The sequence below is a fragment of the Phalaenopsis equestris genome, unplaced genomic scaffold, assembly GCF_001263595.1.
Source record: "Phalaenopsis equestris unplaced genomic scaffold, ASM126359v1 Scaffold000838, whole genome shotgun sequence".
Classification (NCBI taxonomy): Eukaryota; Viridiplantae; Streptophyta; class Magnoliopsida; order Asparagales; family Orchidaceae; genus Phalaenopsis; species Phalaenopsis equestris.
This window is the reverse complement of record NW_018165278.1, coordinates 406,052-430,525: the sequence shown is the minus strand read 5'-3', so window position 1 is coordinate 430,525 and position 24,474 is coordinate 406,052.

Below are 24,474 nucleotides of genomic sequence, written 5' to 3'. Positions count from 1 at the left end.
CTTGAGGATCGGTTCCTCACTCCTTGTGCTGTCATAAGCGGTATTGTCAATGTCTTCTTTGGTCTTGTTAGCGAGTTTTTTGGATTCAAGTACAATTTGAGGATCATTTTAGGGATCGAAATCAAAGTTAGATTGGTCATACTTGATTACATCATCACTAGAAAGAAAGAGTGGACGATTGTGGTCGGTGGTACCCAACAGCAAGTCTTCATCTGTGAAGGCTACCCTATACTGTTGCCCAGACTGTTCTTTCAACGAGCAAACTTCATCTGAGAATGTGCTGGCCAATTGGGCTAAACAAATCTTTGGGTCAAGCAAGGCCAAGCAAGGCTGTAACCAGAGACTCTCTCATTTCCTTCGACAGGATAAGAATGGCGTAGATGCTTAATCTGGCCGACAACATCCTAAGATGAGCTAGCACATTGTAATCCACTTTGGTTGTGTTTTTCTTCCACTGGTGCAGGGGGAGGTAGGCGGAGGTGGAGGTAGCTCTTCTCGAGTTATTATTTTCTTTCCTTTATCTGTTGGAGCTATTCTTGGGGGTAATACTCTCCCACTCCTCAAGTTTACTTCTATAATTTCTTCTTCTTGAGATATCATTGTTGAATCTTTCGGTGTTTCTTCTTTGTCGGAAAGATCTAAGTTGATGGCAAGCGGTGCGCCGCGGTGCTTGAGGATCGGTTCCTCACTCCTTGTGCTGTCATAAGCGGTATTGTCAATGTCTTCTTCGGTCTTGTTAGCGAGTTTTTTGGATTCAAGTACAATTTGAGAATCATTTTAGGGATCGAAATCAAAGTTAGATTGGTCATACTCGATTACATTATCATTAGAAACAATTAAAATGTAGCTGAAATCACAATCATTATATTTTTAAGACCCCAGAGGGGTAAAAAGATAATCGTACAAAGTCAGGGGTTTGAGGATTTTCTTCCCCAAATCCTAGACAACTAATCTAGTAGAGGCAGCTCCTATCCTACACCCCCATGCCATTAGTCTTTGTAGTGGTATTTTTCTTATTCTTTGTCTTTGATGATGATGAATCTCCTGGTGAAATCTTCATCTCGGGCTTGACAGGCTGAAGACCCTAAACGGAGGCTTGTTTTGAAGCGCTCTGAATCTGGTTCAATATTTTTTTGAGCTTGTCATAAGTCGCACAGCTTATTCCAAGTCGTACTCCATCTGTCTTTTCCAGTATATGGGTCAATCGGAGAGATTGACTCAACCGAAATCATATTTATGGAACTTTTTTCAGGTTCTTTTAAATATTCGTTTGGGATCATTATATTCCCTTCGTTAAGGTTCCTCTCAATCCAGTCTAAAGATGAAACATTCTTCTATAGTGTGCCCTAGTAATTTGTGATACGAGCAATAATTTGGTTGATCTTTCTTGTAGACCTCTTCGGGTTTCTTTGGATCTGGTTGTCTGAACTCAGGCTTCTTCATTAAACTTCTGAACATTTTGGGTACGGCTTCGTCTTTGAAGGAATATACCACTTTCTTATGTTTTGCAATGGTCATCTTCTTATTCTATGTCCGATATGATCCTCCCTGAGGCGATTTTTTGCTATACTGACCATACTGTTGTGTTTGTTGTTGAGTGTGCTGTGATGAAGATTGTCTAGGATTTTCTGCAAGTATCTTCATTGGTTGTTTTCCTTTATCGACAGTTGCCACTGTTCTGAACTTCTTTTCAAATATTTTGGTTGCATTGGATTTCTCGTGAGAATCCATATGTTTAATTTCTTCTTGAAGACTACTGGCTTAACTAAGTAGCTTCTCGAAGGATTTAATGGTGAGTCATTTAAACATGAAAGCTACCGGCCCATGGATGCTTTTGAGTAAAATCTCAATCGCGTGATGTTCAATGATGTTCCTATAGCTAAGTTTCACATTTCATGCTAAGGTTTCTCCACCTCAAGATTTAATCCACTAAAGTCTCATTGGGCTTTTGTTTTTCCATCATCAGATCTCTAATAGACATATAATGTTGCGCTCCGACAAATCTTTTCACGAATAATTGTTCCAATTTAGTGAATATCTTTACTGATATGTTGGGCAAATTGGCATACCAATCGAAAGCAATCCCTGACAGCCTGCTAACAAACTGTTGGAAGAGTAAAGCTTTGTTACCTCTTGTGTTGTCACAACTGGCCTGAAAATGTGCTATGTACTGTCTGGGATTTCCAGTCTCATCAAATATCATAAAGTTTGTGGACACAAAACCCTTAGGGAAGGGTATGACCTCGAATTCCTCCATTCCAGGTATGGTCTACCTTTTAAAACCAACGCACCACCCTTAGATTAAGTTAAGGCATCCTGAACTTGCTCAACCATTTGCTTAAATTCCTTCTCTGGCATGACGCTTGATGGAGAATCCTTCTTTTGTTGCTCATCTCTGTTTGCTTAGGCAATTTCCCTCCTTTCATTTGTGATATGTATAATCTCTGGTTGGTTGATTTCTGGAGAGGCTAACTATGGTACTTGAGATTGTCCTTGAATTATGGCCATGGCGGTCATGGCTGCGGCCATCTCTCTTTTCTCCATTTGGTCTCCATTTGGTTGATTTGTTCATCCCTTAGGAAGACAACCCTACGCAGCTCATCTACGGCGTTCTCTTCAATGAGAGGTTGAGCCTTGCATGCAAATACAACGGCTCTATTTTCAATGACATGGATATCCATGAAATCTTCCTCAAGGTAATCGTTGAAGTCAAAATCTTTATCATCATCATCAATGAAAACTCCATGTTCTCGGTATAATTTAAAAATCTCATCCCTGAGCTTTTCGACCTTTTCTTTGATTATTGATTCTTGGATTGTCTTAAGATCTGGAGGACCCTGTTGGACCTCCTCCACTTGTTCCTCCATCTCGCTAGCAATTGCTGCGACAATGTCAGATATTTCAGACCATGAATTCATTCTATGATCTTCACCTGTGAGCTCACTGGACTGTATCAGTACAATGACCTTGGATATCCATACCTTTTTCTTTGACAGTGATGTCTTGAGATGGAGTGTCTCGGTAGGAACATCAGTATGTTGAGGAAAGTTATGCTCCCCATGTTGCATACCATATACAATACTGGGCAATATCTTCATCTTTTCCTTTGAAATTTTAGGAACATCTCTATAGCAGGTGATTGGTAGAATTCTTGGACTCAGACATGACTCAACTGGTCGACGACCTACGGTCCTAATAACGGTAGAATCGGTGGTGACAATAGCAGTATCAACTCTGCTTCCTAAGTAGAACCAGACAGGAATACGAGCAGGCAGATTTTCAGTAAACTTTCGAGATCGTTTGACAGATTTGACGTCCTTTAAGATTTCTTTCTTCATGTGAGGGGATACTACATGTCCTACTCATTTAAGTAGTTCACTAACTGAACAACCTTCTTTGGCAGCAAGCCTCTTGAAAACTAAACCGACTCGGGTGATAGGAGTAGATTTCTTTCTCTCCACACTATGTTCATGAAGTGATAGTATTAAGTGAAGGTAAATTAGTAAAAATCTTCTGGATACTCTTGTACCCATTGGTATCCATTAAAGGGTGGAATTTACTTCCTCGCAGAAGTAGATAAGTCTCCGGTAATCTTGACTCATTCTGGTGAGGATCCTCATCAACAGGTACCTCTTTAAGAGTATGGGCTTTAGTAGCCCTCTGAACCTTCCTGTTGCGATTTCTCTTTTGGGTTTTAGTTAACGGAGCAGTCCTCGAACTTGATCTTATTTCAAATACTGAGGGCGAGACAACTAACTCTTCAGTCGGGTCTTCAATGATCATAACTTATTTTCCCTTAGCAGCAGCGGGAACAACAGGCTCAATAGGTGTCGTGACAGCAGTAGTCTTGACCTTCTTATAAGAAGGAAAGTCTTGAAAGCAGCTCATGTTAAATTCAGCAGACAGCTCCTGGACTTATGGAGCGACGACTTTCATCATGACGAATGGAGTTTTCCCGAGGATGGCCTCGAGATCTTCAAGTCTGGCTCCAAATTTGATGGTGGGAATAACATTGCGGGCGTTGCAGCTCATTGGCAGGTTGCAAGAAAAAGTTAGTGTTGGGCACGCCATTGCAGCAGCTTTAAAAAAAGAAAGTTCTAGGCTTAGCTTTTTGGTCAATGCCTCGTAATCTTAGTGCTAGCACTAAAAATTAACAGAGGTCGATCTGTAGACTGGTAAGTATTTATTTAATTTGTGGAGATTTTAAAATTTTAGTAAAATTAGTTTGAAAGTAGAAAGATTTAATTAATATAAGGAGAATTAAAGAGCACGTGCAGCACGACACAATTCAATTTAACTTGTAAATCAGCAAATCAAACTCGAAAGAGATATGTGAAGTATTTAGGACCCAATGCGGGACCAACTTTAGAACTCACAATGCCCAAGTGGAACTTAATCCACCAACACACCTATTGGGGATCCGACCCCACATGAAGATTAAAAAGTCCTTAATGACCTCCTATACCTCTCTGTTCAAAGGTGATTATACAAACGGTTCTGAAGTCCAAATAATTGATTGTACTCACCCATGAAAAAAATGGGTCGAGCATACTAACGGAAGAAGGGTAATCTGGTCCATAAAGGACATGGACACATTACTGATGTATGAAGATAAGATTCCCCAATTTAAATAGAGAGAAAAGTCAGTCCCCAGCGGAGTCTCCAGAAGCTGTCGGCACTTTTTTTTTATGTTGGAGGAGGTTCCCGTTGGAAGCTGTCGGCCATTGGAATCGGAATCCCGTCGCCCACTTCGGAAGGATATTTTAATTTACATATATATAAGTTTTAGAGAAATATGAAATCAAACTGACCCCATACTTTTCATAGTTTAAATGAAAGAGCACTATATCTCAAACCTTGTATCTATCCCGAAGGATAAACACAATACTTGAGGATGAGGCTCAATCAAATAAACTCTAATAAACTAAGAAATATATGACATCCATTTGGTCTGCGAAACCATTTTATTTTTTGAAAAATTCCCCTATTTAATATAAAGAATTAAATAGGGTTTATATTAACCTAGGTTCAAACAAGCTTCCTATAAGGGCAAGCCAAAGTCACCTAAGAAAACTCTCGATAAAAATCAAGAAATGTTATCTTCAAAGAGGTCAAAAGGTAGGAATTTTCAATGGAATTAAATCAGGAAATGTTATCTTCAAAGAGGTCAAAAGGTAGGACTTTTCAATGGAATTGGACAAAGAGTTTTGAAATGGGAATGATTCAAATTTGGAACATTTTATTGTAGAATCCAAAGAAGGAAGAACTAGGGAATGTCATAGATCCGGAGGAGAACCTCGATGACTTCCCAGTCTATCCCATTATTTGGCTTCATTTTTTAGGAGAAATTATTTGATTGTTTTATCCTATCAATTTTATTATTTAGGGCTTACATTTGTGTGAAACAATCACGCAAATAGCTTGGAAGATGTGAGGATTTAGGTCGTGACGAACAACAACCTTGGAATCCTAAGACGAGTTAGGGCTTATCTTGTACAGCAGACAGCAGAGTTATACAAAGACCTAAAGATGAGTTGAGGATTTATGTTGCACTAGACAGATATCCTCAAAATCTTATTGCTTGTTGTTTAGTTCTAAGGAAGGATATGTTGTTGTAGTTCCTCTTGCTGTTAAAGATGACCATGTTGTCTACCATGTCAGTTCCAAGCTTCTTGTCGTGACGAGTTTAAGTTTTCTAGTGTGTCAAGTTATGATGTCAAATAAGATGTCCCTACGGAGGTAGTTCTTTAAATGTTATGGGGCATGTTAAAGTTGATTAGAGCGACACCGATTAGAATCCTACAGTTTCCTCATTCTGGTACCACTATTTTATATTAGATTCACTTAGTTCAAATGAATTTACTAAACTTAACTTAATGAGTTCCATACTTTCATCTAGACCATGGGAAGTCTCGTTAGCAACCATAGGTTACCTCCTCTGAGGGATTCCCGATCATCCGATAGAGACGTCTTAATTTAGTTACAATTTTTGTTTGTGATGTTTGTGATTAAATTTTGAGTTGTCTTATATTTTGAATGTTGTGGCAGTGAATTTTATCTTTGTCAATTTTAATTTGGTTTTGGTTTCAATTTTTTGGCTATCCTAGCAGTTTTGGTTTTCATGCAGGGTGACATCATTGATTACGTGCAATGTGTTCATACATGCAGGTGAGTAAGTACAGCAACATACTAAAAAGTAATGTATGAAAAAAAATGCAGGTAAGTAAATCACAATAAAAAATTACCTGGATAGCCTTCCCTCCATCTTCAAGTGAATCTCAAAATGCATGTGAGAGCATTTATATATTAAAAGCATTTTATGTAGAGTGGGAAGATAAGGTTTCAGTGATCTACCAAATCCTAAATCAAATCTTGGTGAGACCCTATTAATTTGAGGATGAATTCATTAAGCAAAACATATTAAGTTTAGTAGACCTCTGAGGTATCCAGAAAGTTAGGAGGAAGAAGCCAGTTCATGCTTCCCTCTCACCGCCTGGTGAAAGGTCTCGAGCTCACTTAAACTTATTATGTTTCTTAATAATTCATCTTGTAAATACCTCTAGTGTTCAATGAACATTGATGTTTCAATTATCCCTAAAAGTAAGCTGATTATCATTTATCATTTAATCTGAGAATTATGTGGGTGAAAACCCTTAAAAGAGGCAAGTTAATGCTATTAAAACACTTTGCCAATTTTATTTTTAACATGAGCTTGTAGTGTTTTCTTTTAAAAGGTGTTCAATTTCTAGTTACATTCACTTTTCTAATCCTTATTTATCCAAACTTGATTTAGCCTAGGTCATTACTAAGCCCTTAAGACCTTGCTAGATACATTAGTAATTTTCAAAAAAATTGAATCTTAAGTGATAGTAATTCATCATCAAAATGTTTGAATTTCATTTGCACACAAAATAGGGGTATTAAATTAGTGAGCCATTAACATCCAAACTCATTCATACCCCTAAGTCTAGGGCCCTAAGTCTAGGGTCATTTAATTTAATAGACCTCCAAATTTTAATGATTTAGGAAATTACAAATTTATCCTTTAATTAAGAAAAGCAAAATTGGATACTACAAATTAAAGTGAGGTTGGTTTCTACCAATTAATCTCCTTGTGTTTCAATCATCCAAATAAGTTAGTTAAAATCAGAGGTTACCCTTTTACCTCCTTGAATTAAGCCTAAATGTTAATATAGGCCAAATTTCCAAAATTACATTTTTACCCCTGAGGCTGTATCACTTCATAATTCATCAAATTTAATTCAAATGAGTTTGGAATTTTTTTCCTACCTCAAATCTCAAACATGGGTCAATTAAGACATCAGCGGAGAAAATGTGATTTTTCAAAATTTAATTTAATTTATATAATTATTTACATGCAGAAATAAGATTTAAAAAAAATGCAATAACTTGACCAAGGAAAGGCTATTCACTTGAAATTTTTATTGGAGGTAGCCTTAGTCAAGAAAACCACTTTGACTAAATTTCATGATTTTTTGAGTTTTATTTGAATTATTATAATTCTTTAAGTTCTGGAGTATTAATTAATTATAAAATATTTTAATTTTGGAAAATTAAGTTTTATATTTTTCTTAAATCTCTCCAAGGTAAAGGAACTCATAGAGATAAAATTATTTTTTTATGATTTTTTTTGAATTATTAGAATTATTTTTAGTGAGAAATTAAGGAAAATCCTTTTTTAGCCTTTAAAAAATTATTTTAAGCTTTAAAATTCAATATCTTTACTTAGAAAATTAGTAAAAATATTCCAATTGATCCTAAGGGCTTAGGAAACAATTTAGAATATTTACATGAATTTTATTAATTTTATGATTTTTATTATTTTTTCATTATTTTAATATTTAAATTATGCTTAAAAATAAAATTTTACACTTTAATTAAAATTTTATTTTTATAAAATTTCTCTAATCACAAAGAACTCCCAAAAACCAATTTTATATTTTTTTCAGTTATATTTTAATTATTATGATTATTTTAAGTGTTAAAAGTGTCATTTAACTTAGAAAATCAAATTAAGTTATCAAATGAACTCCAAATATTTTAAAATTTTTATGGAGAGTCCTATGAACTTAAGTTACAATGAAAGATTAAAATCAAGTCATTTAGATGTTTTTTTTCCAAATTAATGTATTTTGTATTTTACGGTTTTATGAAACTTTGGGTGTTCTTAATGACTTGGCTCATGACAAATTTTTTCTAATGTTTTTTGGTCATAGTAAACCTACCATAAATTTCTTGGATTTCTCTAAGAAACATGATAATTATCATAATTAATTTTCCAAATCAAGTGCATAAATTTGAAAAACATAGATCTCTATCTAGGGATCTTCTCTAACTTTGAAAAAATCAGGGAATATCCCTCATGATAGAGGCAACAATATGCCAGAATATCAAGCCATGGTAAAATACTTGAATGCATGGAGAATCAAAATACTTAAAACATTATTTAATTAATTAAAAATAAAATATACATCAAATAAACTTCATATTATTTCCACATTATTTCCCCTATTCACTAAGCACTGCATTATTTTTATTTTATTTTTGTGATTTTTCTACACTAAGATATGGATTTTTGAAGGTAGGGGACATTTTCTGAATTAAATAAATCTCTATTTTCCTACTTAAAAACACGGCGCCATGGCATCATGTATCGGCTCCGAAGACTTGCATGGCGCGCTCTGGTTGGACGTCACCATCCACATAGCCGCTGACTTTATCCATCAAGCTCCCGTCAAACGCCATCATATTCATCTGTCTGATACACGCGTCATCCAATAGCTCCATGTCTTCATCCCCAACTGGTGTGAACCGGTGACTGTGAACCCAAAAACCTTAAGATCTCACTCATTTCTCAAAGAAACTCGTTTGGGTTTGATCCTATAGATTCGTCTAAGTGAGACGAACATATCCATACGGTAAACATGCCATTAAAAAATTAACCCCATTAAATTTACCTTAATCCCATGGAGAGTCAAAATAGGCTCGGGAAGAGGGGGGATTAATACCTTTGCTCTGAGAACTGAAGCTTCAATCAGTGGTGCTCGGCACGTTCGTGGAGGTCCAAGGAGGCTAGGGATGAAGCCTCTTGCTGTGGTGAAATGCCTAGACCCAAATTCGATCAAGACAACAAATTTGGGTGTTGATCAAAGTCTAGGGTAGAGGCTCTCTGTGATGGGGCTTTGTCTTCAAGGTGTGGACAAGTTTAATTGAGCTTTGGTGCACTGTGGAGGTGTGGCCAAACTTGTCCTTTTTCCGGTTGGAATCAAGCTAAAAAATTGAGCTCCAACAATGGGAATTAGGGCAATGAGGTGGTTGGTTTGCACTGAGGAGGTCTCAAAGAAGCTATGGAAGCAATTGGACAGACTTTCCTTGAGAAAATTTCAGCACCACACTTTTGGCCATGAAGATGCCACTTTATAGACATGGCCGGTGGCCGGCGCGGGGAGCTCAGGGCCTGGCTTTGGGTGCAAAAGCCTGCTGGGTGGTGGGCTAAGAAGCTCTAAGGATTATTTAGGGTGAGCTGGCCCCTAGGGTTGAGATTGGGTTTGATTTAGGGATGGTGGCCGGTGCTCTAGCTTCTAGCTACTGGCCCAGCCGGTAGGGCCAGGGGAGGTGGCTAGGAGTTCAGGTGAGCCAGTGGGAGGGTTAATTATGTTTAATCTTCAATGACAAGTGATGATGGAGGATATTTTTGGTTAAGGCCCATAAATGGGCATGAATCCATTAATTTAAGGATCCAATGGTTCATAGCTCACCATGGCTGGTCTAAGGTGGTTTAGCCTGGTTCATGGAGAGCGTTAAGTGGTTGGCTGGTCTAAGGGGGTTTAGCCTGGTTCATGGAGAGCGTTAAGTGGCTGTGGAGTCATAAATTTTGTGGTTTTATGGTGGCTAGGCTAATTTTGGTGTATGGGTCCAATGTGGGTCCAAATGACCAAATGTTGAGTTTGGTCTAGGCTAGCCATGAATTTGAGCCCAATTGATTGATCAACATTGTGTAGATGATTGTAATAAAGATTTTTTGTAGAGGATTGAGGTGATTTTGTGTTCAATTGGGGGTTCAATTTGGAGGATTTTGGAATTTTGGTCACTTTGGGCATGTTGGGTTAGACTTGGGTCTAGATTGACCTAGGCTTGAGCTGTCCAAATTAGTTATTGAAAATGGTCAATAGTAACATCATGAAGAGTTTTCAACATAAACTGTGTGCAAATTTTGGGGCTAAGGCAATCAATTTGGTGGAATTTGGAGATATAGCCATTTTGGGGCAAATTTGGGGATTTTTTGACTTGGGTTAAAATTGAATGTAATTGAGGATTCACCAAGGCTAATTTAAGGTCAATTTTGATGTGTAGGATTGTTATGAAGAGTTTTCAACATAAATTTTGGCAAATTGAGTAGGCTATGGGGTTCAATTTGGTGGGATTAAGTCATAGGGCCAAAATTGGGGGCTTGACTTTGATCAAAAGAATGGGCCAATTAAGCTTGGATTTGATTTAAATAGGTCATATGAAAGGTTAATTTAAGTTTAGGAATGAAATTGGGGGAAATTGAAAATTGGGCTCAAATTGATGGACATTTGAGGTAAATTTGGGGAAATTGGGCCCTTAAAGGAAATTTGGGGGTTTTGGTCAAATTGGGTTCCATTGAAGGGTTGAAATTGGTTTTGGAGACATTCGGAGTGATTTTGGAGGTTTTAGGAAAATTTTGGGTGCCAAGGGTATTTTTCTAATTTGGCCATTTTGGGGGTATTTGGGTAAATTTGGCATTTGGGTAACATGGGAATTTTCAAAAGGTTTGAAAAGATTTTTAAACAAATTTGGGTATTTTGGGTGAATTTGGGGTTTCAAGGGTATTTAGGTAATTTGGGGGGATTTAGGGGCAAAATGCCAAGTTGAATATTTTGGTAGGGTTGGGGTACCAACCACCATTTATGAGATATGGACCAATGGAAACCCCATTTGGGTCCTCTATGCGCTGGTCTTAGCTAAACCCTAGTCTAGGGCTAGTGGGTTTAGGGGACCATCTACATGAGTCTCCCAAAAGATCAAGTGATCAAAGTCAAGAAATTTTGGGTTTAGGGTTGTGAGTGATTGTGACTGAAAGTGAGATAAAGTGAGTGCCTTAGCTCCAGACCAGCACCCAGAGCCAACCTTAAGGTCAGGAAGTCCTAGGGGGACTCTCCTTGAGCTCCCTCATAGGGCCCCCCTATTAAGTGCTAGAGGTTATGATTACGACCAATATGTGGCACTTCAAGTTGAGCAAAGAAGAGGGTATACTTTCTAATGGTGAGGGTTCCTTTTCTAGTTTTCTAGGAATAGTCAATAGGAAAGTCCTATGGAAGTCCTATGGCTAGACCTTAGGTCTTTTCTAGTTTTCTAGGAATAGTCAATAGGAAAGTCCTATGGCTAGACCTTAGGTTACTAAAGAGAGAAAACTAAATCTCAACCAAAAGTGAGGTCAACAATGTCGTTAAAAGATTGATGTTGTCACACATCAAGATAGAATGGTTCATGGGCTTCCAGGGAAGAAGTGCCTTTTCCCAACTTTCATAAGGACTTGGGCTTGACTACAAATTAAGAAAATAATAGCAGGGTTTCCAAGCTCAGTCATAAATCTATTTAGTGTAATTCCAAGGATAGATCTATAAATAAGTGCCCCCACATCAATAGGTCTTCCAGTTTGAATACAGTAATAGAGGATTGTACTTTCTATCATTACTTCCTTTATGTTTGTGGTAGGAAGTAACTCGGTAGAAATGAAAAAAATTCAAGGATTAGATGATGAATTTAACCTTGCATCAAGGAAACTAACCTTGGAATCACTTCTCAATTTCCAATGTTTTTCACTGTCCGTCAGGAATCTGAAGATCTCAATCAGATTATCTCTAATCGGAGTGAATTTAGAAAATTCACAAATTGGTGTGTCATCCAGTAAAAACAACTCGTTGATTCTTGAAGGAGTAAAAGGTACTAACTTACTTTGAACATAGACTAATCCATGAAGATTTGAATAGAATTCATTCATGACAGAGATAACAACAACGACAATAGTGTAGCAAAATACTTCTCATTGCCTCTGCGCAATAATTGCCTCTGCGTAATAATTGCCTCTACCTCACCTCCAGGCTTGATAAAACTTCTCTCTCTAATAAATTCTTTCTTTACTAAAGTTCTATAAAGAAGCCTTTGCACATCCTTGCTTATGAACTTCTTCAGATCAAAATCTTCATGAGTTGAACTCGCCAAAGCATTGAAATCCTTGAATCTTGAAATGTGAAGAAATCTCAAGACTTCGCTCACTCCCAAAACCCTCTAATTGATGAATAATGAAATGAAATGAAGGTTTTGGAGGTTTTTAATGAAAAATTCCATCAGAAAACTGAAAAACTAAATTATTGTGCGGTTTTGAAACTATGGCGCCTAGTCACCATGTTCTTTGTGTGTTGGCACCTAGGCGTCAGTGCACACTTGAACACTGATTCACCTTAGGTCCAAATACACGTCCTAACCACCCCCAGGTTTTGAACTATAGTGATTTAAGTAGTAACAAAACATGTGCGACTCTCAAAAACAAAATAAAATCAAGCAAATAAACACAATCAAATCTCAACAAAATAAACTTAATCCACTCTTATAAATATGGGTTGCCTCCCACAAAGCATTTGGTTTAACATTGTCAGCCCGACGTATCCACTTCTTACTCTGGTTAACCCAACCTTAGGATTTCATTAAATATATTTCTACTTCCATCAAAGTAAGGTATTAGCCTATGTCCAGTTAATTTAAAAACTCTATCATTTTTCAGATTCTTAATATCCACAGCACCATAAGGATAAACTTTCACCACACTGAATGGCCCCATCCACTTAAACTTTAGTTTCCCAAGAAATAATTTCAATCTATAATTGTACATTAAAACTGCTTATCCAGGTTCTATATCCTTTTTTAAAGTCTTCTGATCATTTCATAATTTCATCTTTCTTTATAAATCTTTGCATTTTCATAAGATTCATTTATAATCTTCTCAAGCTCATTCAATTGTAATAGTCGTTTCTCATCAACATCTTTCAAATTATAATTAATTTATTTGATAGCTTAATAAGCTTTATGCTCCAGTTCCCTTTGTAAGTGACAAGTCTTTCGAAATATGAGTTAATATGGGGTCAATCCTATAAGAGTTTGTTATGTCGTTCTATAAGCTCATAATGGCCCCATCCAGTCTATCAGACCAATCCACCCTTTTAGGATTTACAGTCTTCTCCAAAATTTTTTTAATTTCTCGATTGAATAATTCTGCTAAACCACGAGTGAGGATGATAAGTAGTGGCAATCCTATGTTTGATACCATATTTTCTAACTAATGCTTCAATCTTCTTATTCCTGAAACGACTTCCACCATCTGTAATTATTATTCTCAACATCCCAAATCTACCCAAAATATTTCTCTTTAAAAATTTTGCAATGCTTTGAGCATCACAGTGAGAGAAAGCAACTGCTTTTGTCCACCTTAAAACATAGTTCACTGCAACTAAAATGTATATATTTCTGAAGGATAGTATAAAGGGTCTCATAAAGTCTAAACCCCAAGCATAAAAAATTTCAACATCTAAAATAAAATTATGGGGCATTTCATTTCTATTAGAAATATTGTCTACTCACTGACATCGATCACATGTTTTCACATAAATATTAACATCTCTAAATCTTGTCGGCCAATAAAATCCATATTATAAAATCTTATATGTAGTTCTATCAATCTCAAAATGTCCCCCAAAATCAGAATCATGAAATTTTTTAATAATTTATTGAGTTTCTTCTATAGGTACACATCTTCAAATAATTTGGTCCTTACATTATTTATATAAATATGGGTCATCCCAGAAGTAAGATCTTTCATCAAGCATAAATTTATTTTTTTGTAGGTATGTCAAACAATAGAGTAAAATATTATTAACTATAAAATTAACTATGTTGGCATACCACAGAACACGCCATTCAGTTACAGTATATAGTTTTTCATCAAGAAAATATTCATTGGTTTTAGTTTTAAGATTAAGAGAATTTTACTATTTAAGCCTCCTAGATAAATGATCAGTTATTTGATTATTAGTACCCTTCTTATCTATTAATTCAAAATCAATTTTTTGCATCAGAAGGACCCATCTGATTAACCTTTGTTTTGCATTCTTCTTCAGCGACATATATTTAATAGCTGAATTATTTGTATGCATAATACATTTAGTTACAATAAAATATGACATGAATTTATCAAAGGCATATACTATTGCTAATAACTCTTTTTCTGTAGTAGTATAATTAATTTGAGATTCATTAATAATTTTACTAGCATAGTATATTACTTTGAAAATTTTATCATATTTTAAGCCTAAAACAGACCCAATAGTATAATCACTCGCATCACACATCAACTCAAATGGTTTCCCCCAATCGGGTGAAACAATAATTGGAGTGGTGATTACTTTTTCTTTTAACAATTTAATGGCATTTAAGCACTCCTGATTAAAACTAAATAAAATATCTTTTTCTAAATATTTGCATAGAGGCTTAGTGATTTTTAAAAAATCTCTAATGTATCGCTTGTAGAAATTAGCATGTTCTAAGAAACTCCTAACTCCTCTCATTGTAATAGGAGGAAGCAATTTAACAATAACTTAAATTTTTGTCAGATCTACTTCCATACCATTTTATGGAACTTTATGTCCAAGTACAATTCCTCTTGCAACCATAAATTGACATTTCTCTCATTTGAGAACTAAATTTGTTTCTTCACAACGTTTTAGTACTTTTTTTAAATGATTTAAACATGATTCAAATAAAGTACCAAACACTGAAAAGTCATCCATAAAACTTCAATTCTTTTCTCAATTAAGTCACAAAAAATGGACACAAAGTACCAAACACTGAAAAGTCATCCATAAAACTTGAATTCTTTTCTCAATTAAGTCGCAAAAGTCACAAAAAATGGACACCATACACCTTTGAAAAGTTGCAGGTGCATTGCATAATCTAAAGGGCATCAATTTAAAGGCAAAAGTATCAGCAAAAGTATCATAACACATCTTCTATAATTCCCTTCGGGTAAGTGATCGACCAATTAGCTAACTAAAGAGTTACAGATGTGGAAGAAATCTCTCCTAAGCCTAACCTTCAAAAACTGGATAAAGCTATAAGGTTAATGCTAGTTCCTAATTCACATAGATCTTCCCGTAAAATCTATCTTCTATTGCACATGGAATGGTAAAGTTACCACAATCTTTAAGTTTTTTAGGAAGTTTTTTCTGAATTATCACACTACACTCTTCACTAAGGACAATGATCTCATTCTCTATAAACTTTGTTTTCTTGTAGGAATATCCTTCATAAATTTTGCATAGCTCTGCATCTATTCCAGAGCTTCAGCAAACGATATGTTAATAGTTAACTTCTTGAATATTTCTAGAAAATTTAAAAATTGTTTATCCGACATCTTTTATCGAAGTCTCTTAGTAAATGAAGGCAGTGGTAACTCTAAATTGATCTTCATTAGAGAAATAGACTTTCTAAGTCTTGAGGAATATCTTCATTAGTCTTTTCAATTTCTCTTCTCTCAACTCAATCTCTTTTTAAACTCTTGTCTCCAATTCTCTTCAACTTCTTAGTTGAACAACTTTAACTTGCTCTTTGTTATTATCTTTAGGATTAATTTCAGTATTACTAGGAAAAATTCCCTGAAAGCTATTGGTAAGGGCGTTGGCAAATTGTCGCAGTTGATTCTCAATCTTAGCTCCTTGGCTTTATAGTTGATACTCATATGTAACATGATTTCTTCTATAGACAACTTCTCCTTAAATTGTTAGTTACTATTAAATGTTGGAGAAAAAGTTAGTCTATAATTAATAATAGTCTTGTTATTCTAGTTTCCCAATGTGTTTGCTTGATTGTTCCCCCATTGTTGGTTAGCACCAAATAAACTATTATTCTAGTAAAAGTTGGGGTGGTTTTTCCAACCTAAGTTGTAATAATTAGAATAGGGGTTAGTAGGTTTAATATTAATTGCATTTAAAGTCTTAAATGTAGGAATGTTAGAATCAACCATTTGTCCTAATGAATTTTCTTCAATCACTGGAGGTGTTTGAGATAAATTCATTCCAAATTGATCTATTTTTCTTGATAATGTAGCTACTTGAGAAGCTAACATAGAAATAGCATCAAAATCATGAACACTAGCTATTCTTTTAGGATTTACCCTTTCAAAATGTCATTAAAAATTATTAGTAGTCATTTCTTCAATTAAAGAATATGCTTCATCAAAAAGTTTTGACATTAATGAACCACGAGCAGGAGCATCAATAATAGATCTAAGAGGTCCTATTAACCCATTATAAAAAGTTTGAATTATTAAACAATAGGAAAAAGAGTGACATGAACACATCCTAAGAGGTTCTTTAAAGCTTTCTCAAACCTCGTATATTGATTCCCCTTCAAACTGACAAAAAGATATAATATCATTTCTAAGCATAGGAGTCTTTCAAGGGGGAAAATATTTAGCCAAGAATTTGTGAGCTAGGTCACTCCAGGTTCTAATAAGTCTAGATCCTAATGAGTTCTACATTTTACATTTATCCCTAAAGGAAAAAAGAAAAAAGCCTAAGTCAAACAACATCGTTAGAGAAACCATTATATTGAAATGTGGCATAATCTTCTAGAAAACTTGCATGATGTAAGTTAGGATGTTCAGATGGAGTTCCCTCAAACTGGTTTTTCTATACCATCTGAATGATAACATGTTTTAATTCAAATGTGTTGGCTTCTATGGCAAGAGTTTTCATACTTTGATAAATTTCATCTACCGTAAGGTTAGCATAATCTCTTAATGGTTTTTTTTTACATTCTCATCAATTTGATTTTCTAAATTATTATGTAAAGTATTTGTCAATTCTTGAAAATTGTGAAGTTCTTTTTATTTTCTAATTTTTCTAATAATTCACTCTAACTCAAAATCGTATAGCAGTAATCCTTCATATCTCATACTACAAATACAATTTTAAAAATAAATAATAAAATAAAATAAAAATTTTCCTAAGTCAAAAGGTTTTGTTGCTATCCCCGGCAACGATACCAAAAACTTAACCCGAAATGCAATTACGCAATTATTTTAGTTCTGAAATAAGGCCAAAAGCTTGACCAAATTTATATTAAGCGACTAGTGTGCAAAATTAAATATTATATGAAGGTGATAAAATGGTTTACACACCAGGGGTATTACAAAAGTATACGTATCGTTTCAAGTAATATAAGGCTCTAATGGAGTCCTAAGTATGGATCCCATAGGAATAGAAAAAACTCTTATTGGATGACTTTAGTAAAATCCTCTTTAAACTGTAGTTAAGTTATATAGGAAATGATAAAAAGTTTTTGTGTATTACATAATCCTACAGAAATACAAGGAATGCTAAGTATGCTAAGCAAATGTAGAATACAAATGCAAGACAATCTAAAAAGACTAAAATGTAAAGTTATCACTGAGCAATTTGAAATTAATAATGTATATAAGAGTTCAAATTTGTGTAAAACATCCTTTCCCTTGCAATGAGTTTACAATCAGTGTAGGAATCTAACAATTTCAAATATAATTAATATATTGTGTCAAATAGGAGTATATCTATTCTTTACCTTCTCTCGAGTGCATAAATAATATTGGCTAATCCAGAGTCAAATCCTTAAACTTGTAGTTAGGCTGGGAAGATACTAGCTGTCACTCTAGAGTTCCAACTTACCCCTCATTTGAAGGCTAACATCTCGTTTTAGATTCCAAACATCTGGACCAAATTAGGAGTTTTAGTCTATCACTCTAAAATCTCCAATTTTACGCTCATTAAAACTTATTTTATTATTTATTTGCACTTAGCCCCATGTACTACATTCTCATCCATGAGACTAAATGTGATTAATACTATGTTGAGGAAAGCATAGCTCTTTCGGATCATTATGTTTCAAAATAAATTTTAACAAATCAATTAGCCAAATCGATAAGTAAATTAATCATAGAGTTTAAATCATCACAATTTATGGAATTAAAAGTATTTCTACTGAACTTCATTCCTACACATAATTATTCCTCATTGCAGGGAGAAAGACAAATGAATCTACTCAAATCTCATGGAGAGGAAACAACAACACATGAACTTATAGATAAATATAAATTTACAAAATAAGACTAAGTAAAAGAAACAAAATACACTACTTATCTCAAACTTCTTCCCAAGCAATCCTCGTAGTTCCTTTGAATCACTCACTCTCCTTACAATTCCACTCCAATCTCACTTAGAAATGTAGTGAAGAAGATATCTCTCACTTCTCTTCTCCTCTAAATCTAATCAAGCCTCTAAGACTTTCTGCTCTCACCAAGAAGACTCGCCTCCTCTCTCTCTCTCTCTCTTAAAAAAACTCCCTTTGGACTCTCCAAAAGTTTCTTTAAATAGAGCTCTCAAAATCACCAAGAGTTACTTTAAGCACCCATTCAAAATTTGTCCACGTTCATTGAACCATATAGGCGCCAAGTCAACATTAGCCATTTTGCTTTCTTGGACTCCAACTTGCTCTATTTTTATTCCATTTGCTCCACTTGCTCCATTTAGTGTACCTACAACCAAAAATATCAAAAATACCTTTCAATTAATTACAATATCTTTAAAAATAGGCATTAAATGTGTAAATAAAAGTAACATATTTTAGGCATGTCAGGCACTACCATGTATCATATATGATTAAGTGGTCATATTATCCTCTAGTGGTTGAAATGACAAGTCAAGCTAATAATTCATTATGAAATAAATTCGTTGTTTTATATTATAGTTAATATTAATTAATGTATGATAATATCATGATAAATTTAGCTTTATATGACATTATCTAATATTAATGATAGATAAAATCAATCATGTCCTATCATAAGGTACAGACATGAGGCCTCATCAACATACCACATGTGATTATGTGGTCTCACTATCCATTATTAGTCAAAACAATGGGTGAAGATAATAAATGCACTTGAAAAAGAATTATGTATTATTTGTTAGAGCTAATCATAGTTAATATAGGATAATATCATGATTAATCCAACAAAGTCTGACATTATTAATGACAAATGATATTGAGCTTATCCCTCCATAAGGTATAGACACAAGGCTCAATCAACATATCACACATGATTGTGTGATTACATTATCCACTTGTGGATAAAGTGGTTAAACAAACCAATAAATAAACTTTGAGAAAAATCTCATATTTTTTATTAGAGCTAATTATAATTAATTTTGGATGATGTCATTATTAATTTAGCATAATCTAATATTATGTATTAATAATGATGATAATATTGATCTTATCTCATTATTGGGTACAAACATGATGACCAACCAACTAACCACTCATGATTGTGTGGTCACATCATCTACTAGTAACTAAAATTACATACCAGATAATAAATGAACCTAGAGAGGAATCTAATATTTTTTCAATAGAGTTAATTTTAATTAATATAGCATAATTTAATATTGTCAACTAATAGTGATATATAATATTGAGTTTGTTCCATCATAAGGTATAAACATCGAGCTCTACTGACACACCATACATGATTATGTGGTCACATCATCCACTAAAGGTCTGTTTGGGGTAGCTACAGCTGCTCTGCCCTAGAAAGCTACTGTGGGGAAGTTGCTGCCATAAAGTTGACTGCCTGTTTGGGGCAGCTGTGTGAAAACAGCTGTGAGGCAGCCGTTTCCGGAAACATGATTATATACCCCTTATTTAGTGAAGTTGTTTAAACCAGACAACCAATTATTTGATAATGCAAAAGCAGAATTTCATTTCAAAAAAAATTGAAATATAAATAAGAACATGAGGGAATTTACATGATTCAATCAAAGTGACCTACATCCATGGGAAATGAATCAAACATCTTTATTAAGGCAATTAAGAAGAAGATACATAACTTCGAATCAAAATTTTTATTCCTTGCCATAAACAACTGATGAAAGGACTAAAAAGATTGTTGGGGCATTTACATACATACCACGTGATACGGGTAGATTTATTGTGTAAATTTAGCAAATATTTCTCAATATTACAAAATACACAAGAGAGATACAGTAGTAAATATCCAAATTAATCCTAATAAAATAAATTTAGTTAAATCCCAATAAAATAAATTTAGTTAAAATAGTTTTATCATTTAAAAATCTTTAAACTGTCAAATCCTCTTTAAAAATAATGCAAATATACTTATCACTCAAATAATAAAGGACTCTAATAAAGTCCTAAATATCGATCTCATAAGGAAGTTGGAAATGCCTGTAAATAAGTTTCTAAAATTATAATGTAAAGTACTATTTTAAAAATACAAAAAGAAAAGTGCGAAGTTTGAATATTAAGTAATAGATGAATGCTAAATAAAATGCATTTGAAAGACAAAGTTAACTAAACTAAATGTTAAACTTTCAAAAGTAAAATTATGAAAATTAAAACTATGATGTTATGACAAAAAGTTAAAACTTAATAAAGCATCATTCTCCTTTACAATGAGTATATGGTTTGTGAGGAAATTAAAATCATTTGAAAATACATATAAAAACTATTTTGTGCCAAAAAGAAACAATCATATTCTTTACCGAGTGCATAAAGAATATTAACTAATTCAAAGTTCGGTCCCTAATTTTTTGGGGGGGGGGGGCCCCCGCCTGCCACTCCAGAGCTCCCACTACTCCCTCCCCTGAGGGCTAATAATCTCACATCAATTTCCAATCAACTGGACTAAATTGGGAATTTTAATCTGTCACCTTAAAATCTCCAATTCTGCATCCAACAAAGTATATTTTTCTATTTATTTGCACGCAATTCCATAGATGAAATACTCTCCCATGAAATCAAATGTGATTCTCCCCATGTTGTAAAAATCATAACCCTTTCGGAACATATGTTTCTCAATACATTTTAACATTACAATTGGCCAGATCAAAAAATAAATGAAAATTGGAGTTTAAATCATGACAAATTATTGACATTTAAAATCATAAAAAAATTTATTTAAAACCGTAGAAAACTAAATCAATTCTTCACAAAACCATTTCTTCAAAGTAGGGAGAAGAATAAAGTAGACTACTCAGAATTCATGTGAACTTCATATATAAAAATAAGTTTACAAACAAAAGAAATGAAAAATACAACTTATCTCACAATCATTCCTAAGAAAATCTCTAGAAGTTCTCTCCAAGTTTTTCTCTCTTTATAAACACTCTCAATTCTACTCTCAATACTCCTCACCTTCCCTCTCCTCTTACAATCCTTGAAGAAAATATCCAAGCTCTTGAAAATTCTGACCAAAAGTAAACTCTTTTGAATTCAAATGACATGTCCATTGATCCGAGAGACATATCACTTCATAAAAGAACCTTCCAAAGTACCTGGATGCATTGAATTAGGGGTGTTTAGAATAAGTGTCCTTTTGAAAATTCATGCAAAATTTGTCTTGAACAGTCTTAATCCGTAAAAATCATTTATGGCGCATACGGCGTCAAATCTAGCGCATCATGTGCCAACTCTCTGTCAAATGGTGCATCTGGCGATAGTTTACTGAAGACTGCGTTGTTATGGGCTTTGGCGCATCTGGCGCCAATACGATGCATCATACGCCAGAATTCGAAACTTCACTGTTTTGGCTCCAAATTTCTTCATTTTTGCTAATTTGCTTCAAATGCTTAAAATTGTAATACCTGCAACAAAAACACGAAAATAACCTTCTTTAAAGGGCAATATCACAAAAAATAAGCATAAAATATATACTTAAAACAACATATTATTTTGGTCTATCAAACCCAATTTGGCTACATACACTATAATGAAAGAAGAAATCATCAACACTGCATTGACAATACAACTGGAGGAGGAAGAGGGAGTTCCAGCCCCTCCTCTTTTGTAGAACTTCGAGCATCAAGATATCCAAAAAAGACCCTTAAAGTCATATGGGCTTCATCAATTATATAAACTTGCATGTTTCAATTCTACTGTGAAACTTATTTCAAACATTCATGCAGGTAATTTGAATACCCCTATGTGCTTTCATGACATTCATAAAAAACCTTCAAGAACTTCTACAGAGTAGGTTCATTTAAAAAAAAATTTATGTTGTAGCACACAAAAAATGCAACAAGTTTGATCAAGCACCCATCAACCAAAGGTTAAATCCCTTCTCCAAAAACCATTCTTGCCTGTAGAATTATAGAGTTATTGGAAAATTTGTACTAACATAAACGTAGCAGTACCCCAAAGAAACCCCAAGCAAATCATAGCTGCACAACAACTGATCTAACGGGCAATGGCCAAAATTTCTTATCGCCGTTGTGAGGAGATCGCGAGAAGAGGAGAACAAGAACAAGGAGAAGAGGAGCAAGACGACCAGGAACCATCACCGGTCGTAGAAGAGGAGGGGATAAAATCGCGGGTTGCTTTGGTGGCATTGCCGCCCCAAATGGGGAAAAAAAAGAGCGGCATTGTGCCGCGCCGCATGCCCCCCGCCCCTCCAAACACACCCTAAGAGCTAAGGCAATGGATTAATTCAATAAATGCACTTGGGTAGGAATTCAATATTGATTGATTGAGGTAATCACAATTAAAATGGGATATTGCCATGACTAACATAGCATAATATGATATTATCCACAAATAATATCAGTCTTCTCCAATAATAAGATATATACATGGCACTCATGATTGTGCAGTTAATTAAAGTTAATTATAATTAATGAAAGAAGATATCATAGTTAATTATGCATAACATGACATTATCCACTAATAATGACAACAAATATTGATCGTCCTATCACGTGATACAAATATGGGACTAATGTACAACTTTTCATGAACAAGCCAATCAATCAGGTGAAAAAAAGTTCCATATGATTTCACTCATATTTATGTGCTTCTTAAAAATCATCTAAAGTAGGCCAAAAAGACCTAACATACATATAATTCACCACTCAAATTCTTCCCCAAGTTCACAAAAACCATCCAAAGCTTCTCCCACCTCTCTACATCATTCTAAGCCAATTCCCAACCAACTGAGTTACAAACTAAAGGAAGAGCATTTGAGCCTATAGTGAGGCTTCCTAAACCAAAATCCAAGCCATAAGCACAATGACTGTATGCCCCTAAAACTAAGCTAACCTTCATTGTCCCTCCTAGTTTGTAGCAAAAATCTATAACTAAGAAACAAAGAAGCAACGACAACTTATCCATTTGGCTAACTCCTATTAACCTATTTTAGAAGAATTTTGAGAACCCACCAACTGCAATGATGGATTTTTTTTTCAATAAGCTAATCTCTACATCTCTCCAAAACCCAAGCTGCACTTTTTTATATAATTTCTAAATGAAAAATAAATAAATAAGTAAACAATTCAATTAACAAAATTCTCAAAAAGTATATTATTTACGCATCTACGCACACGCAAGCAATGCATAATACGAAATGCTCCCAATCACAACTAAACATTCCCTGGGGGTAAATTCAAATCAGAACCTAATAGGTGATTTTGACATTGTGAAGCTGCTAAGAAAATCTTAATAAAACCACGATTTGCCAATACAAATCAAGACTTCAAACATTTATTTTTGTACACTATAAATAAGGATATTATATTTTTATATGTAATTTGAAGCAAAATTAATTCAATGTAAGACTTGGTGGCAACAATGGGGACACCAACTAGTATTAGGTGGTGGGCAGCCGTCTAAAGCAATAAGGAGTTGCAGCAAATGCCGGCGGCAGGCAGCGGACATCGGGCAATGGCTGGCTGTGATGGCAGCTACAATGGGTGGTTGTTGGCTGTAACAGAAGGGGTGGTAATCACGGGTCAGGCGAAGCTTTGAATTTTCAATGACTTTGGAATTCGGTTGGCAAATCAAAAATAGTGAAAAGGCAAGGAAGTTTAAATAGCTCAAACAATTACCCTGCATTTGCTTTTTATTCAACCCACCACAAATAAATTCAAATCCCCCTGCATTTAGTTTACTTGACACTAAGACTGCTTCAAGATAAACAGCCCATAAAAAAAAAATAATAAAAGAGAAATAAATGATTTAATCATAACCATTTTAAGTGATCATTAGGATACCACTATCAACAAAATGGTGCAAGCATAGGCTGTCAGGTAAAAGTATATATCCTATTAACAGCATTTCTATCTTGTGTCCGACGCAGCCAGGCAAAATTATATGTGTGTGTGAGTGGGTCTGTGTGCCACATACCATGACTTGATGGTTGGCATCTGCAAGTCAGTTGTAAGTCCCCTGAGGTTGGGGATTCGAATCCCCCTCTGGCACTGTCGCTTTAGGGAGGTTGGTACTTGAAGAGTTAGGCGCATTTAGGGTGGCTGGGAGCTCGTACAATAGCCT